At 34.6% G+C, this 19,260-nt stretch overlaps 1 long non-coding RNA gene and 1 pseudogene across 1 annotated transcript; one reads left to right on the top strand and one right to left on the bottom strand.

The window, feature by feature from the left end:
* LOC104097901 (very-long-chain aldehyde decarbonylase GL1-5-like) overlaps nt 1-3,253 on the top strand; it is a 167,753-nt pseudogene extending 164,500 nt beyond the window's left edge.
* Nucleotides 3,254-4,567: 1,314 nt separating this feature from the next.
* LOC138893168 (uncharacterized) lies at nt 4,568-7,025 on the bottom strand. Its single transcript, XR_011408247.1, has 2 exons — nt 6,776-7,025; nt 4,568-5,172 (listed from the first exon to the last, which is right to left on the bottom strand). It is a non-coding gene; the product is annotated as an uncharacterized lncRNA (long non-coding RNA).
* Between the last annotated feature and the right edge of the window lie 12,235 nt (nt 7,026-19,260).

The following is a 19,260-nucleotide window of genomic DNA, read 5'->3' as shown; positions in this document are numbered from 1 at the left end:
ATGAGAATGAAGTACTTTGTAGGTTGGTTTAGCTTGTTTGAAGATATTTTCCTTCTGACTTATCTCTTCATATTTAATCATACAACTTTGATATTACTGTATCATGTCATACAAATAGCTGTGAGTTAGTCAAATTTCACAATGCTTCAGCTTTTGTCATCATTAAAATATTTCAGAGATTACATAACTAACGGATGAAATGTACAACTTTACAGCCATTGTTTAGATATATGTAATCCCACAACTGAAAAAGGAATATAGTTAAAAGAAAAGGACAATCAATTACCAATTTGCGCGGAAGTAAATATTTGTATTTTTGCAGCTGTGATTCATCCATTTGCTGAGATGCTAGCATATTACACGCTCTTTGCCATACCAGCGCTCACAACTGTATTCACTGGGACTGCCTCTATAGCTGCATTTGGTGCTTATGTCACCTATATTGATTTCATGAACAACATGGGTCATTGCAACTTCGAGCTCATTCCTAAGTGGATGTTATCTATGTTTCCCCCTCTCAAATACTTGATGTATACGCCCTCGTGAGTCTTCTTCCACATACTTAATAAGATTAAGTTCTATGATACAACGATTTTTACGCCATCATGTCATTTATACGATAATTACAAGTAAATTTTTATGATAAATTAAACACTAACTAGTAACCTGATAAAAATGGTAACTAACCTACTATTATGGGCTGTAAAAGATCTTTATCCTATTAGTATATATAATTTTTATCATATCTAAATTTTTATGTTTGTTTCAAAAGAATTATTAGTACATTTCTATAGGATGTCTACATTGTTTACTAGACCTTTATGTAAGCCTGCAGCTAAGAAATTTTCTGGTGGAACTTCTGAAACATCTCAAACTTTATTTAGATATAGAATCACTGAATCCCAAGGTGTAACTAATCATGCATATCTAAACGGTAGTACAGTGGCCTGATTAAAGTTACAAGAGAGATGCAGCTCTTGTACCTACAAGAGAGGGCACAGCGAGCAGGAAAGTTCTATTAAATTTGGCTTCTGCTTCCAACTTTAGTTACTCGGGGAAATAAATAGAAACAGTAGAAATTAAATTCCTCTCTTAAAAGTACTTTTCCTATAGATTGAGCAGGTTAGCAATCACTGAAGTTTTGTATTTGTCAAGATTATGTTTATTCTTTTGCCACTAATATCAATGTTTTGATGGCACAGGTACCACTCACTACATCACACCCAATTCAGAACAAACTATTCGCTTTTTATGCCAATGTATGACTATATCTATGATACAATGGACAAGTCGTCAGATACATTGTATGAAAAGTCACTAAAGAGGGAAGCTGAAGTGCCTGATGTGGTGCACCTTACACATCTAACAATCCCTGAAACCATCTACCATCTTCGACTATGGTTTGCGTCTCTGGCCTCGAAGCCTCACACCTCTAAGTGGTATTTCTGGTTAATGTGGCCCATCACACTATGGTCAATAATGATTACCTGGATTTATGGTCACACATTTGTTGTCGAGAGAAATTTATTCAAGAATCTCAAATTACAAACTTGGGCTATTTCAAAGTATCGCATACAAGTAATTTATTATCATTCAAGACTGTTGTTAGATTTTGCAGGTCCGGTGTTAAAGTGATTATTTCACCTAATTCTAGATTTTATTGCAGTACTTTATGAAATGGCAAAGAGAGACAATTAACAGTTTGATCGAGGAAGCCATCATTGAAGCAGATCAGAAAGGCATAAATGTTTTGAGCCTTGGACTCTTAAATCAGGCAAGTCAAAATACTCATCTTTACTTTATTTATGAGAAAAATTCCAGATCTATTCTTAACTGATAATTTTCTTGCAAGCTTCTCAAAAAATGTTTACTAAGCTACCATAATATTGTTATTAAGGACAAGAAGATTTGAAAAGAATTCACACTTCGCCTGATATCAATGTTTGTATGCTGAACCAAAGAGGGGGTCAGCTAATACATAAGCTTTTATACAAATGTAAACTTTTTAAATACAAATGTAACTTTCCAGGAAGAGCAGCTGAATAGTAACGGTGAACTTTACATAAAGAGGAATCCTCACCTGAAAGTGAAGGTGGTAGATGGAAGTAGCCTAGCTGTTGCTTTGGTCATAAATTCCATTCCTAAGGGAACTTCCCAAGCTGTCCTTCGAGGCCGTTTGTCCAAAGTTGCTTATTTCATTGCCCTAGCCTTGTGCCAAGAAAGAATTCGGGTATCTCTCACTATTAATCTCCTCCATCATTTTGGTTTCCCTTTTTCTCATTCATCATATTTTTATATATAGGTTGTCATGTTAGATGAAGAAGAGTACAATAGACTTAAAACAAGGCTTACCCCTGAGGCTGCAACTAATTTGATCCTGTCAAAACCTTATTTATCAAAGGTATAAACCAAATTACATTGAAAATACTGACCTAAATCTTGATAATTTATAACAATTCCTTTCGCCTCCCCCCTCCCTCCTCTCCTAACCCAAAGTTTTGTCATTTTGTCGAGCTTTGAACAATTATGGAGTTTAGCAAGTCCAACTATAGAAAAGAATCCTCCCCCCACGTCTCCTGTCTTCTGTCTATATACTTCAAAAGAGATTCTTTACTGCAGACATGGCTAGTAGGCGATGAGTTGAGTGAAGATGAACAATTGAAAGCACCAAAAGGAACATTATTTATTCCCTTTTCACAGTTTCCACCAAGAAAAGCTCGCAAAGATTGATTCTACTTCAACACAGCAGCCATGATTACTCCAAAACATCTTGAAAATGTAGACTCTTGAGAGGTTAGAAAAGATCATTTAATCTTCTTAATTCTCTATATTAATTTGATCGTGTTTTGATAATTAAAGAAATTCATGAGTGATTTTGTTTTAATTCTAGAATTGGCTGCCAAGAAGAGTGATGAGTGCCTGGAGAATAGCTGGAATTTTGCATGCATTGGAAGGTTGGAACGAACATGAATGTGGTGACATGATGCTTGATATTGAGAAAGTGTGGAAAGCTAGTGTTGATCATGGATTTCACCCATTAACCATGACTTCGGCTGCTTATTCAAAGGGTTAAAATTATAAATAGACTGCTCCTGCTATTATTGTATCTTGGATCTGTGGTGACTTACAAGCTTGTCAAATATTTCCTCCAACACTTTTGCAACAGAACTATTTTGTTGCACAAGGTGTTGCCTTCTAGAAGTTGTTCCAAGAAAATTTACACTTTCATTGTATAAATAAAAAGTTGGTACAATGCTAACCTACTAGAGGCATGTTGTAGGTTAGCAAAACTCATATATATATAATTATAATTATCAAAAAAAAAAACAAAATCATATATATAATTATATAAAAGTTTAAGGCATCTTGCTAAGATTTGGCTTAAGGCCACCTAAGATGCCCCTGGGCCAACTATCTCCCCCAACCACCCCCCTACAAATGTTGTGACAATTGGTTACTGTGAGCTACTAGGATAGCATGCTTATGTTCTTAGTACAGATTGGCACTCACAACTGACAGAGTTTCACTTATTATGATTCAACATCATTCTTGTTATTGTACTAGATGAGTGTGACACGTGAAGCTCTGCTAAAACATCAAAGCAACTATATTTATTTTAGGATGGATATGTGATGAAGCACTCATTCTTTTCATCATCTATATATGTTGTTCAACTTAAATACTGAGGTGCAGAACAAGTTACAAGGAAAAGGCAAAGGAAAATCAAACAGACCCAACATCTAAAATTATATGAGAATTTACTCACACAAGATAGATGTGTGCATGATTCCTATACTTAAAAGTTAAAACTTAATATAGAATATAATTAATTAATTAGACTACACATGGGGATACGCTCAAAATACATATTGCATTATAGGAATTAGGTTGACAAAAAGAAAGCTCAACTTTCTTGAATGTGGACAACAGGCCATGACAATTTGCACTTGTGGTTATTTTATACCGTGCAGCAGGGCATATATTAATTGGTATGAAAAATCGTCGTGATCCTATATATGGCATTTATCATTTACTAAGCACAAGGTGAAATTTCACCTATTCCAGTAGAACTTCAAATTCTAATTTCTCTGATTCGACATTCAAGTTATGAAATACAAAAAGTTGGCCTTTTAGCTCCACATAATATTTGAAGAGAAATGTGGAAAACATAAATATTGGACCAAAAAAGATTGTTAGGATCAGGAGCCCGGGTAGTGCGAAATTTAGCCAAACAACGGTATAATGACAATAACAAAGACAATGAAAGTTGATAACAACGACAATTAAAGTAGATGAAGAAGACGCAAATTTAATGTGGTTCGGTCAAAGTGACCTACGTCCACAAGTGGAGATGAACAATTTACTATAACAATAAGAGTACAAAAGAGAGTACAAAATTAAAGTAAACACTCTAATTAATCCCAAATACTCTAAGAGAATAACCTCACAAGATCACTCCAAAGAAAGGGTTCACACAAGTGCTTCCCAATACTAACTCTCATACAAAACACTCTTAATAAAGGAAGAAAGGAAGAAACAAGAATTGAAGACAAGTCTTGTTGGTGTATTTCCAAATGAGTAGAGAGTCCTCATTATATAGGAAGAGAAGAAAGAAATGATTGGCCAACAATTGGCCACATCCTCTCAAAATACAAGGCCATTTATTTGGCCAACAAGGCCTTAAATAAAAGGCTCCAAATGTGCCAACAAGGCTCACAAATAAAAAGCCTAAAAATAAGGCCACCTTTTACAAATCTCCACCTTGGCCTAATTTTGCTTGATATAGTAAATTTGCTTCACCTTCTCCGCAAAAAGCCCCAATGGGCATATGTCAAAATTTAATGCCATCAAAATCAAAAAAGTTGTCTGATACCGAAACTGCAGTAGGGCCTATAATAGTGGAGCCCAATAAAGTATACAACGAACCAGATCTGTGTGCTTTCATGATCACAAGAGCATCTTGAAAAACTTTTAAAACTCCGCCTTCACTAGCGAATTTGCACCCTAGGGATTCTAAAGTGCCCAAAGATATGAGATTTTTCTTCAACTCAGGAACATATCTAACATCAGTGAGAGTTCTCACCACATCATCGTGCATTCTGAACCGAATTGTACCTTTGCCAATAACGTTGCAAGTAACATTGTTACCCAGTTGAACAACTCCACCTGCAACTGAATCATATGTAGAAAATAAATCCCTGCTATGACACATATGATATGAACAACCGGAATCTAAAATCCACTCATTGTCTAATCTGAAACTAGTTTCAGTTGCTAAAAATATAGTTCCCTCAATCTCATCAGTTGTTATACTAGCTTCGGTGGTGTCAGTATTTTTGTGCTCATTTTTTCTTTCTTTATGTTTTTCTTTATTTTTCAGTTTATAGCATTCAGAGATATTGTGACATTTCTTATGACAATAGCGACACTGTAAATTATTGCATCTGAATATGGAGTCGGATTTGCCCCTAACAAACAAGCCAACTTCCGCTTGAGTTCCACTAGCTTTCCCAGTAATATCACTATCTATCTGTTCTTTTGATTTTAAAATAGATTTAATATCCTTATAAGAGATATTATCCTTTGCATAAAGTATAGTATCTCTTATATGCTTAAAAGATGGAGGTATAGAACAAAGCAGTAACACGGCTTGATCCTCATCTTTAATTTCAGCATCTATATTACTCAAATCCATAAGAATGGAATCAAAGGTATCAAGATGAGAGAGAATAGAGGTACCTTCACCCATACGAATTGTATAAAGCTTCTACTTCAGGTAAAGTCTATTTTCCACCGTCCTATTCATATATAAGGTTTTCAATTTTTCCCACATGCCTTTGGCTGTGGTTTCTATAAAAATTTCACGTAAAACCTCATTTGAGAGATTTAAAATGATACCTGCTCTTGCCCTTTTGTCTATGACTGAAAACTCCTCATCCGTCATTTTATCCGGCATCTTCTCATTTCCTTGTAACGCAAAGTCTAAGCCATCCTAAATTAGGATAACTTCCATCTTTAATTGCCACATTCCTAAGTTTGCACTTCGATCAAATTTCTCAACATAGGTCTTTGTTAGAGTCATTTTGGTTATTGAAACTAACCCGGTTAGATCCGGCTCTAATACCAATTTGTTAGGATCGGGAACCCGGATAGTGCGAAATTTAGCCAAACAACGGTATAATGAAAATAACAAGGACAATGAAAGTTGATAACAATGACAATTAAAGTAGATGAAGAAGATACAAATTTAACGTGGTTCGGTCAAAGTGACCTACGTCCACAAGTGGAGAGGAGCAATTTACTATAACAATAAAAGTACAAAAGAGAGTACAAAATTAGAGTAAACACTCTAATTAATCCCAAATATCCTAAGAGAATAACATCACAAGATCACTCCAAAGAAAGGGTTCACACAAGTACTTCCCAACACTAACTCTCATACAAAACACTCTTAATAAAGGAAGAAAGGAAGAAACAAAGAATTGAAGACAAATCTTGTTGGTGTATTTCCAAATGAGTAGAGAGTTCTCATTATATAGGAAGAGAAGAAAGAAATGCTTGGCCAACAATTGGCCATATCCTCTCAAAATACAAGGTCTTAAATAAAAGGCTCCAAATATGCCAACAAGACTCACAAATAAAAAGCCTAAAAAAATAAGGCCACCTTTCACAAAGATCAACTTTCTTTTTTGCTTTATCTACTGAACACGTACACAAACTCTGTTGGTCAAAGTCAATAACAAAGTAATGAGAAACAGAAGTTGGGGAAGCTTACCAGTAAGGCAAAAACGAGCAAATTGTATGGAATCGGTAGCGAGCAGCAACGTCAGAACACAGAGAATAGCAAAAGGAGCGATAAAGGATCAATAAAAGAAGGTCGAAGGGAAGAAGAAAGTGGAGATACCGGTGCAGTTAAAGGATATACGAAAGAAATTAGAGAAAATGACAACACTGATCCCTTACGTTTGTGGAAAGGTTCAAAATAGTTTCTTCAATTAAATATAATCCTTAATAATTTTGGTCCTTTGTGTTTATCAAAGGTGTGTTATAAGAAAAATCAAATTATGGTGGATGTCTACTCTTTTTCCATGATCTTCTCAAATGATTAATGACATATTCAATGACATATTTTTCTTCACTTTTTATGCCTATATAAAGGCATTGTAATAGATAAAAAAATACACACAATTAAAGAAGAAAATCTCTTCCTTCTCTCTATCTCCATTTCTTGTTCATGTTTTACTAAATTGCTTTTATTTCATAACAATATGTCTTGTTCATATTTTACTAAGTTATTTTTATTTTATAACGCGTTATCAGCACGATACCCTAATCAATTGAGTTACTTACATCTACAAAATTGTCCTACATCATAAAAGGCATGTTCCTGCCGTGCCTAATATTCATCTTGAAGAGATAAGCTTTTCTTTCTCATTTAACAATTTCAAAGAATAGTATCAAAAATAACTGAAGTAACAATAAGGTTAAGGAGACCAGTACACTGTGATAAGGCATATAATGCTAATGCTAAGATACGTTTTCTAATCTTTTTTAATTAATTCATTTTCTTATTCGTTTTTCTCATAGGTTCTTTATTTGTTATAAAAGTTTTCAATGCTAAGTATTTTCTTCTTACAAATCCATTCATATTCTTAAGTGTTTTACTTTATAAAGGAAAATACTTAAATGTAAACTAATTACTACTCCATATTTTACTTATTTTATTTTGTTGCATTATCAATATCCATTTCAATGAACGAGTTTCTAATATTTATTGTAAGTTTGGTCTGATCTTTTTCATCTCGTATCCTGGTTATATAGATCTTATTATAAGAATCAGAAGTATATAATGATGTAGCCAAGAGTTACGTACTAAACCAAAGACCAAAAGAAGTACAAGAAATTGGGAAGCTACTACAGCTTTTGCAAAGTCATTTGAGGAACTTTGGTTCCTTAGTTAAAAAAAAAAACAAGAACCTTATGTAAAGTTTCCCTTAACTAAACGTTTTCCTATAAAATATATGCTTGACCATCATGCGCCATTCTGACTTTTGAAAAGGTAATGTGAGGTAAGTTTCTCTCGGATAATCTTAGTAGCATAACTAGCATATATTATTGATAAATAAATATACGATCCAAATGAAAAAATATTTTGAATTAGCATTGGCCGATCAAAACTTTTAATTCTCGTATATTGAAAAATTGAGTGAGTTTGTATCTCTGCAACCCAATTTTTTTATTATTTGTACACGATATTTTTAGTACACTCCATTAAATTAAAAAAAAGAGTTTAGTTTCTTGTGACTTAAAATACATAAACTGCTCCTATTTTATAACTGATGTGGGAGGCAACAAGATGGTAGAGTCATTCCAGTATTGACTTTTTCATTAATGTTAAAAATATTGTCAATGATTTTTTCAATTAAAGGTTCTGCTATATCTCTTTGTTTTTCTAGAGAGTATAATACTTAGTTTCCATAAAAGTGCATAGTAACTAGTAGTACTATATTATTCTATTTGATACATTATTTTTCTTTAATGTTCTAGTATATCACTTTCATCTTAAAGTAAGCTTATTGCAGCAAAGACCACATGTGAATTTTCAATATTATTTTGTATTTTTATATATCTGTTTGACACTAATTACTTAGCTGATTTGAGTAAACGAAAGTCTATTGTTGAGAATTATATCCAAATGATATTATGAATAGTTTAACTCAAGAGGTAAACATTGCCAAAATGTGAAGGCAATATTTACCATCAAATTGGTATACAAAATAATAAAGCACGCCGCCGATTATGATACATTCATTGAAGAGAATGTGACTTGTGATAATCATTGAGAATGCAGACCCATTCCTAAAGGTGAATGTTGTAATATGTGATAAAAGTAATGAATAAAGACATGCAATGCATGATTGGATGAATACCACACAACTCACCTCTGAGGGAGGTTTGAGTGAAATAAAAAGAATAAATATTATTGTGTGATTACATGAATATGTCATTGGTCGCGTACATGTGATACGCCAAAAAATATTTTGTTGTGCCTTATAGAAGGTTATTAAAGGCAAAATTAAAGCAAAAAAAATGACTTTGCTTATGATGATTTTGACAATGACAATTTATTATGATATAATTTTCTCCATGAAGGAGACATTTACTATATGAATGGTGTGACAAAAGATCTTGTAGTACAAAAGTTGTTAAGAGCCCCGGAAAAATTAATTTGTTACTACCCGAATGAATAAAAGTATTCATGACATTGATATTGTAAAGTCTCAAAAGAAACTTTTTGAGTTTCAAATGTATAAGTCAAAGTGGTTGGCATATTGAGACTATAAATGAAAGGAATATTGAATATTTTTATATTTCTATAATCATAACGGATAAATATGAAAGATTACCCGATTTTCTTTTTATTTGTACTACACAAATATAAGCATGATGATGGAATCATATGTCACAAGTAAACTAGAGGTTTACTAAAATAAATATTAGTTGGCATGACCGGTTGACCATCTCGGTTCAATTATAATGCGAAAAATTAATTGAGAATTACATTGACATATATTGAAGAAATATAAGATTCTTCAAGAATTCTCTTGTGCTGCTTATTCTCATGATATATCAGTTAAAATTGGGATTGAATTCTTTGATTTCTGGAACTAATAAAAGGTAATAAATATATGGGCCCAGTCACATGCCATATCGACCGTTTACTATTATATGATTTTAATAGATGCATCTATTCTTTGGTCACATGTGTATTTGTTATCAACTTGCAGTTTGGATTTTGCAAGATTGATTGCTCAAATTATTAGAGCACAGTTCTAAAATATAAATTATGATTATTTATCTTGATAATACTGGTTTAAATCCAAGTTGGTTTAGCAGAAATTGTATGCCTCCAATTATAGCTAAACCATTAGTTATGAGAACAAAATTGCCAAAATAAAATTTGGTATGTGATGTATTATTTAATATACAACAGCACTTCTACACATCTAGCCAAATTAAGATAAGTTCTCCCTATCACAATCGGTTCAGGGTCAGGAACCAAATAATTTTTATCTAGAAATATGAATGTGCTATATGATTTAATTATTCTATCACAATGTACAAAGGTAGATCCCCAAATAAGGCTAGGGATATGTGTCGGTGATCCCAACAATAAGGGGAAGAAAATGGGCAGCTGAAAAAGTAATGCATGTAATGAATTATTATGAGTACATCTAGATCCTCGTATGAGAAAATGTGAACTTAAAGTTCAAGAGATAATTCATTTGCAAAATACTGCCAGACGTATTTGCTGACCCAAAGTTAAATATCATATTCAGCTGCTAATGCTCCAAATAAAATAAATTTCATAATGAATAGAGTCTGGCATGCATGAAGCATAATAGACTAATCGGTTCCAAAGATAAAATTCCTTGAAAAAGGAGAGGAGCAAATGTTCAAGATGATCATAATAAGGAGGCAAGTGCTCTAGAAGAGCACCACGACATAACACTTCATAAGACCTCATGGGAAAGGCTCAGGTACCTGAAAATAATAAGATAAAGAGATCTCAATAAGTTATGTCTTTATTGGGTAATAGTAGAACCGATATAAAATGATCGTCGACGATATTGTTAGTATAATGTAGCGCTCAATATTATTAATATTGATGAGGATCTTGAGCTCAAATCTATCATGAAATTTGGACAGATAAATGATTGACCAAATGAAAAATACGCAATGAAAATTGATTTCACCTGAAAAATATGAAGTTGGACGGATAGTCCAATACCTGAAAGTATAAAGCCAGTGGAGGTATAAATGCGTTCTTGTGCGAAAAAAAAAAAGGCAAGTCGATAAACATAAAGACGACTTGTGTCACAAAAAAATTTGTAAATATCCTGAATTTGATTATATAGAGACATGTTCTCCTGTGGTGGATGTCGCCATTTCAGGTTTTAATCTGGCAATACAAGAAAAATGTGATATGCGTATAATGGAAATCATTGAAGGATTTAAATTGTTCTGAAGCATATTAAGATTTCCAAGAAATTTATTAAATAAAGCTCAAAAATCTTTATACGGATTGAAATAATCAGGGCGCATGTGGTATAGTCGTCTGAGTGAGTACCTGTTGAAAGAAGGGTACAAGAAGGATTCAATTTGTCCTTGTATCTTTATAAAAAGATGTGGATCTAAATTTGTTATAATCACCGTGTATGTTGATGATTTAAATATCATTGGAACTCCTAGGGAGCTTCCTAAATCAGTAGAGCTTCCTAAAGCAGTAGACTATTTAAAGAAAGAATTTGAAATGAAAGATCTTGGAAAGACAGAATTTTATCTTGGTCTACAAATTAAGTATATGAAAGATGGAATTTTTTTTCATCAATCAGCATACACTAAAATGATTTTAAAGGGATTATATATGGATAAAGCACATCCATTCCGACCTCATGAAAATAATGAAGAGCTTATTGGTCCCGAAGTACCATATCTTAGTGCAATTAGAGCACTAATATATCTTTCTAACATTACAAGGTCTGACATATTTTTTTCAGTTAATGTCTTAACAAAATATAGCTTTGCTCCTACAAGGAGACATTGGAATGGAATCAAACACATATTGCGGTATCTAAAAAGGACTACCTATATGAAATTATTTTATGGCAATGATTGTAGTCCCGATCTTGTTGGTTATGCCGATGCTGGGTATTTATATGACCCACACAAGGCTCGATCTCAAACAGGCTATGTGTTTACATATGGAGGCACTGCCATATCTTAGCGATCGACTAAGCAATCAATCGTGGCTACTTCATTTAATCATGCTGAGATAATTGCTATTCATGAAGCAAGTCGAGAATGTGTATGGTTGAGGTCTATAATACACCTTATTCAAGACAAATGTGGTTTGAAGTGTGACAAACTACCCACAATTTTGTATGAAGACAATGCAGCATGCATAGCCTAATTGAAGGGAGGATTTATAAAGGGGATAGGACAAAACAAATTTCACCAAAGTTATTTTTCACACATGATCTTTAAAAGAATGGTGATATCAATGTGCAACAGATCCGTTCAAGTGATAATATGGCTAATCTATTCACCAAATCTCTACCGACGTCAACCTTCAAGAAACTAGTGTACAAGATTGGGATGCGAAGGCTCAAGGATGTGAATTGATGCTCTCATCAGGGGGAGTTAATACGCGTTGTACTCTTTTTTTCATTACAAAGTTTTGTCCCACTAGGTTTTCCTTGCAAGGTTTTTAACGAGGCAACCAAAAGGCGGATTTCTAAACATGTATACTCCTTTTCCTTCACTAGAATTTTTTTCCCATAGGTCTTTTTCCTAATAAGGTTTTAACGAGGCACATTATCTATAGACATCCAAGGGGAGTAAGCACTAAATGGTCGTTTGGTTGGTTGGATAAAGCATAACAATTCCGGAATAAAATGCAAGATTATTTTATCCTGTGTTTGGTTATGGGTATTAATTAGTTTCGAGAATCATTTTATACTAAAATGGTAGGATTAGCTATCCCATATATAAGATGGGATAGCTAATCCCATGAGATTGTCTATCACATCCTGGCAACCAAACGACCCCTAAGGCCTTCTAGTGGCGAATAGACACACAATATGTGCATGTCCTTCAAGTATTTCACTAGGATTCATCTTTGTTAGAATCGGGAACCTGGGTAGTGCGGAATTTAGCCAAATAACGTTATAATGACAATAACAAAGACAATGCACGTTGATAATAACGACAATTAAAGTAAATAAAGAAGACACAAATTTAACGTGGTTCGGTCAAAGTGACCTACGTCCATAAGTGGAGAAGAGCAATTTCACTATACCAATAAGAGTATAAAAGAAAGTACAAAATTAGAGTAAATACTCTAATTAATCCCAAATATCCTAAGAGAATAACCTCACAAGATCACTCCAAAGAAAGGGTTGACACAAGTGCTTCCCAACACTCAACTATCATACAAAACACTCTTAATAAAGAAGGAAAGGAAGAAACAAGAAATGAAGACTCAAGTCTTGTTGGTGTGTTTAAAATGAACTAATGTCCTTTCCTTTTATAGGCAAAAAAGTCTTGGCCTCTTAGTTATAAAAGAAAAGATACAACTTGTGCAAATGATATCCACCACACAATGTAATATTTTTGGGTCCCAAAGAATATTGCCAACAAAGTATACACTTTGCAAATATACTTATGTTTATGTGAGATGGACTCCATTAGCCAAAATATTGGCCATATTACAAATCTCCACCTTGGCCTAATTTTGGCTGATATAGTAAATTTGCTCCATCCTCTCCGCAAAACCCCAAATGGGCATATGTCAAAATTTAATGCCATCAAAATCAGACAAGTTGTCTGATACCAAAACTGTAGTAGGGCATGTAACAGTGGATTATAATAAAGTATACAACGAACCAGATCTGTGTGCTTTCATGATTACAAGAGCACCATGAGAAACTTTCAGAACTCCACCTTCACCTGCGTACTTGCACCCAAGAGATTCTAGACTGCCCAAAGAGATGATATTTTTCTTTAAGTCAGAAACATGTCTAATGTCGGTGAAAATTCTCACCACACCATCGTGCATTTTGATTCAGACTGTACCTTTTCCAAAAACTTTGCAGGTAGCATTGTTGCTCATCAAAACAACTCCACCTCCTATAAATTCATATGTGGTAAATAAATTCCGATTGGGACACATATGATAAGAACAACCCAAATCTAAAATCCACTCGAAACTATTATTAATTGCTAAAATAACAGTTCCCTCAGTCTCATCAGCAGCTACACTTGCTTCGACAGTGTTAGCATTTTTGTGCTCACTTTTCCATTCCTCATGTTTTACTTTATTTTTCAGCTTATAGCATTCGGAGATAATGTGACCTTTCTTATGAAAATAGCGATATTCTAAATTATTGTATTTGGATATGGAGTCGGATTTGCCCCTAACAAACAAGCCAACTTCCGCTTGAGTTTCACTAGCTTCCCAGTAATATTACTATCTATCTATTCTTTTGATTTTAAGATAGATTTAATATCATTACAAGAGATATTATCCTTTGCATAACGCATAGTATCTCTTATATGCTTAAAAGATGGGCGTAGAGAACAAAGTAGTAACACGGCTTGATCCTCATCTTTAATTTCAGTATCTATATTACTCACATCCATAAGAATAGAATCAAAGGTGTCAAGATGAGAGATAATAGAGGTACCTTCACCCATACGAATTGTATAAAGTTTCTGCTACAGGTAAAATCTATTTTCCACCGTCCTATTCATATATAAGGTTTTTAATTTTTTTCACATTTCTTTGGTTATGGTTTTTACAGAAATTTCACGTAAAACCTCATTTGAGAGATTTAAAATAATACCTATTTTTGCCCTTTTGTCTATGACGGCAAACTCCTCGTCCGTCATTTTATCTAGATTCTTCTCCTTTCATTGCAATGCCAAATCTCAGCCATCATGAATTAGGATAGCTTCCATCTTTAATTGCCACATTCCGAAGTTTGCACTTCAATCAAATTTCTCAACATAAGATTTTGTTAGAGTCATTTTGGCTATCTAAACTAACCCGGTTAAGTCTGGCTCTGATACTAATTTGTTAGGACCGGAAACCTGGGTAGTGCGGAATTTAGCCAAACAACGTTATAATGACAATAACAAAGACAATGCAAGTTGATAATAACGGCAATTAAAGCATATAAAGAAGACACAAATTTAACGAGATTCGGTCAAAGTGACCTACGTCTATAAGCGGAGAAGAGCAATTTTACTATACCAATAAGAGTATAAAAGAGAGTACAAAATTAGAGTAAATACTCTAATTAATCCCAAATAGCCTAAGAGAATAACCTCACAAGGTCACTCCGAAGAAAGGGTTTACAAAAGTGCTTCCCAACACTCAACTCTCATACAAAACACTCTTAATAAAGGAGGAAAGGAAGAAACAAGACACGAAGACTCAAGTCTTGTTGGTGTGTTTAAAATGAACTAATGTCCTTTCCTTTTATAGGAAAAAACGTCTTGGCCTCTTAGTTGTAAAAGAAAAAATACAACTTGTGCAAATGATATCCACCACACAATGCCATATTTTTGGGTCCCAAAAAATATTGCCAACAAAGTATACACTTTGCAAATATGCTTATGCTTATGTGAAATGGACTTCATAGCCAAAATATTGGCCATATTACAATCTTCCTAATTAGCCAAAATATCAAATTGAGTCCCCTCACAAATTTAATCCCCCAAATGACCTTCTTCTTCCTTCAATTATATGGGTGAACTCTCTATCCTACCCCTTCTTTTTTCTATTTTGGCTCTCTCTACCTCTCTCAAAATCTAATATATAATTTTGTGTATCTCTCCCATTATCTTGAAAAGGAGAGATAGAATGTATTGATCAAAACGTTCCTAAACTTTAATTTGTGTATCACAGTTTTACAATCTATCATGCATATGTTGAGCTAAAAAGACTCTCAAGTGTAACAAGAACAGAGAAGAGATTAATGAATAATATGATATTACTATTCACTATGTGAGTTGTATTCATTACCTTATTTTTTTGGTAAATAAAGAAATTTTATTACCAAGTTGTATTCATTTTCTTTATTTATGGGTGTGTTTTTTCTATGACAAACAATATATTTGGGGGAAATGACTTATTTTTTGAAAAATATTTTATGGTATTCGATTGGGAGTGAAAAATATATTCCAAAAAAGTATTTACTAAAATATTGATAGTATTGTTAGCAAAAACTAATTATCACATTTTGATATTCATGCCTAATTAAGCGTTGACTGAAATAATAATATAAAGTTAATAATTGAAATAGTTGTGAAAGAATATGTTTTCCGCCCAAAAGTGGGTATAATCATTTCTTCCTATTTGATGGAAAAAACTTTTTTCCTTAAAAATAGCTTTTGACAACTAAATATAATAGGTGACGTATTTTCTGAAAAGTATCTTATTGATACCAAATGCTAAGTTGTTGTAGTTTGACATTCGCATTATAATAATGTCAGCTATATTTGGCTGCCAACTTTTACCAGAATTAAACACACTAGTAGTCTAGTTCTTAAGATTGTGAAGCACAATTAAGCACTGGCAGCAGCAAGTAGGTAGGGTATCTGCTCAGAAGCTGTAACGACCCGATCGGCCGTTTTGAGCTCTAGCGCGTCATTCGGCAGTTTGAAACGTTGAGTAGCTTCACTTCAGGTATTATGACTTGTACGTATGGCCGGAATCGAATTTTGGGAGGTTTGGAGTTGATTTGGGAAGACAGATTCTAAATTCGAAAGCTTTAAGTTGGAAGAATTGACTAAGGTTTGGATTTTTAGTAAATGACCTCAGAATCAGGAATTTAAAGTTCCAATAGGTTCATATGATGATTTCAGACTTGGGCGTATGTTCGAGTCGAGTATCGGGTGGCCTGGGAGTATTTCGGCGCCTATTACGGAAGGTTGGCATTTTGAAGGTTTAATAATTTTTTAAGTTTTGGTTGAAGTGGATTTTCATGTTATCGATATCCGTTTGGGATTCCGAGCCTGGGAATAGTTCCGTATGGTGATTTTGGTCTTAGGAGCGTGTCCGAATGTTGATTCAGAGGCCCGTAGGTCATTTCGGCTTCAATTGGCGAAAGTTGGGAATTTAGATGATTTTTGGGAAGTTTAACCGAGAGTGAACTTTTGATATCGGGGTCGGATTCCAATTCCGGAAGTGGGAGTATGTCCGTAATGTCAATTATGACCTGTGTACAAAATTTGAGGTCAATCAGACTTGATTTGATAGGTTTCGGCGTCAAATGTAGAAGTTTGAAGTTCTAAAGTTCATTAGGCTTGAATTGGGGTGCGATTCGCGGTTTCGATATTGTTCGATATGATTTGAGGCCCCGAGCAGGTTTGTGTTATGTATTGGGACTGGTTTGGTATTATTGGACGGGGTCCCGAGGGCCTCGGGTGTGTTTCGGCGTGGCTTCAGACCAATTTTGGCTGTTGCTGATTCTTCGTGAACGCGAAGGGAGTCCCGCGTTCGGGAAGAAGAATTTTTGGGCTGCTGATTTTTACTCTTCGCGAACACGACACAGAGGTCGCGAATGCGTAGAAGGGCCTGGGGAACCTACGCGAACGCGAGAGGGCGATCGCGAACACGTAAAAGGAAATGGGGGAGCTGGTCCTGGAGCAGTTTGGCCTTCGCGAACGCGAAGGGGCATGGGTCGGAGGCTTCGCGAACGCGACGAGGAGGTCGCGAATGCGAAGAGGAATTTTGGGGCAGTGGCATTTGGCCTTCGCGAACGCGAGGCCTTGGTCGCGAACGCGAAGAAGGGGCGACTGTGCTAGGCAGAATGTTTTAAAAACGGGATTTGGGTTCATTTAACCCATTTTCCACACGGCCTGGGCGATATTTGGAGCTCTGCAAGAGAGTATTTTCATCATCTAATGCAAGGTAAGTGATTCCCACCTATTGTAAGTTAAATACTTGGTTTATATATGGATTTAAACATGAAAATTGGTAGGAATTTGAAATTTTGAAGAAAAATCTAGAAATTGGTATTTTTGAATTTTGACCACGAAATTGGACATAGAATTTGGAATAAATGATATATTTGGGTTCGTGGGGTTATGGGTAAAGGTTATCTCTGAAGATATTTGGAATCCGGGCATGTGGGCCCGATGGTGGACTTTATCGACTTTTCGAGCGGAGTTGGAAATTGTTTAAGTTGATTAGTTATGGGTATTAGAACAAATATTGATTTATTTGCACATTGTTTGCATAGCTTTGGATCGGCATGCATCGGTTTGAGGTGTTAGAGTGGCATTGGAGCCGGCTATAGAACTTCAGAGTGAGGTAAGTCTCTTGTCTAATCTTGTAAGAGGGAATTTACCCCATAGGTGATTAAAATTAATATATGATGTTAATTGTGGGGGCTACGTATGCACGAGGTGACGAGAGTACGTGCGTAGCTATTAATTATGCTTATGTCCGGGTAGTTTAGGACCCAAATCATGAATTATTTGTAATGTTTGCATCCTTTGTTAAATAAAGTATCTGAATCATATTGAAAATTGTTAGAGAAAATAGTAAAAGACCGAAATTTCATGTACTTGAATTTTTGTGCGAATTACTCTACCGTTAATAGAAATTGTACCTCTTTACGCGTTAGCCTTATGATAGCTTCTCATTTCGAAGGTTCATAAAGTATCCTCCTTTCTTGTGAAGCGGGCCGAACGCCTCGACAGTATAGATGCATCTATAGTTCGTGCCGCTCAACCTTTGGCAGTGTACATATTATTACGGATCGGGCCGAACGTCCCTCGGCGATATCGTGCGTTATATCACTAGTAGCCAAATATTCACGAGCTAATATTTCCACTGACGCCCAACATTTTATGGTATTTCTTATTTATTTGGTATTGACACTCGACGTGTTCTGAGATATTAAGAAAATTAATACAAGACTGAGAATTATGCTTTAAAGGGAATAATTGGAAAATTTTGAGATTTCAGAATTTGCTTCACTACAGCTGTATACTTCATATATGTTATGAGTTGTCTTATTATTTATTTGGACCTCTAGTATGTGTTGATGTCAATCCCTTGTTAATACTCCTCCGGGGTTAGGCTAGATACTTACTGGGTACACGTTGATTTACGTACTCATGCTGCACTTTTGCACTAAATGTGCAGGGATTGGCAGGTCTATTTGGTGATCACCTTGGTGTGTAGGCGCACCTGTTGAGGAGACCTTATGTGAGCTGCATTTCAGACTACGCATCGCAGCCCTCCGAGTCCCCATTGTACAATTTACTTTATTCTATCTTATTATATTCGGGACAGACGTTGTATTTATTATTGTACTCCTTGGAAAATGCTCATGCACTTGTGACACCGGGGTTTGGGGGTTACTACAGGTGGTTCGTCATTGTAGCTCGTGTTCATATTATCATTCACCATGTAAATTATATTTCACATTATTTGATTAACAAAAAATATTGATTTCAAAATTTTAAAATGAGTAATTAATTTAGTAAATTACCGTTGGCTTGCCTGACGGCGGCGTTAGGCGCCATCACGATCTATAGTGACATTTGGGTCGTGACAGAAGCGGAGTTAGGATTTTAAGTTTATGAATTCTAAATTTTTTAAAAAAGGTATTTTTTTGAATTCTGGATAAATTATGTATACATATTAAGTAGATTTTTAATACAAATACAAATGTTGAG

This window comes from Nicotiana tomentosiformis, chromosome 1 (assembly GCF_000390325.3).
Source record: "Nicotiana tomentosiformis chromosome 1, ASM39032v3, whole genome shotgun sequence".
Classification (NCBI taxonomy): domain Eukaryota; kingdom Viridiplantae; phylum Streptophyta; class Magnoliopsida; order Solanales; family Solanaceae; genus Nicotiana; species Nicotiana tomentosiformis.
The sequence above is the reverse complement of the archived record's forward strand: the minus strand, read 5'-3'. Positions and strand labels throughout refer to the sequence as shown.